The following is a 457-nucleotide window of genomic DNA, read 5'->3' on the forward strand; positions in this document are numbered from 1 at the left end:
CAAGTTTCTCAATAAAGCCTGCTTCTAAAACTTTACCAATTGGATCTTTAATTCCGTTTCGCGCCCCAAAAACCCTTACACCTTTTACACTCCCTGTCAATTATGAAGTTCGGTTCCTGGGCTGTCAACCACAGGGAGATCTGGCAATCTCCAAACCCGTGTGGTTGGTTAGGGTCCGGCAGTAAGCTGAGCTCGTGCTCATGCACACAGCAGCAAAGGGTTACGCCAGTTTTCTTAAAGCAGAGTCACTTTAAAAGAAGTAAAGCGGGTCCCTCTCCAGAGTTGAGGACACCTAACGCATAGATATACACTTCGAGTTGAGAAAGGGCCATTGTCTAGGGACACGATATGGTGTTTTCAAATGGGAGGGCGTTGCTACTCTGCAGATGGTCAAGCAACTTTCTAATTTGTTGCTCCATTCATCCTTGGGTCTCATACACGGTTTCCTTCGGTTTTA

This window comes from Echinops telfairi, unplaced genomic scaffold, assembly GCF_000313985.2.
Source record: "Echinops telfairi isolate 266 unplaced genomic scaffold, ASM31398v2 ScPeMD7_7468;HRSCAF=8506_1, whole genome shotgun sequence".
Taxonomy (NCBI): domain Eukaryota; kingdom Metazoa; phylum Chordata; class Mammalia; order Afrosoricida; family Tenrecidae; genus Echinops; species Echinops telfairi.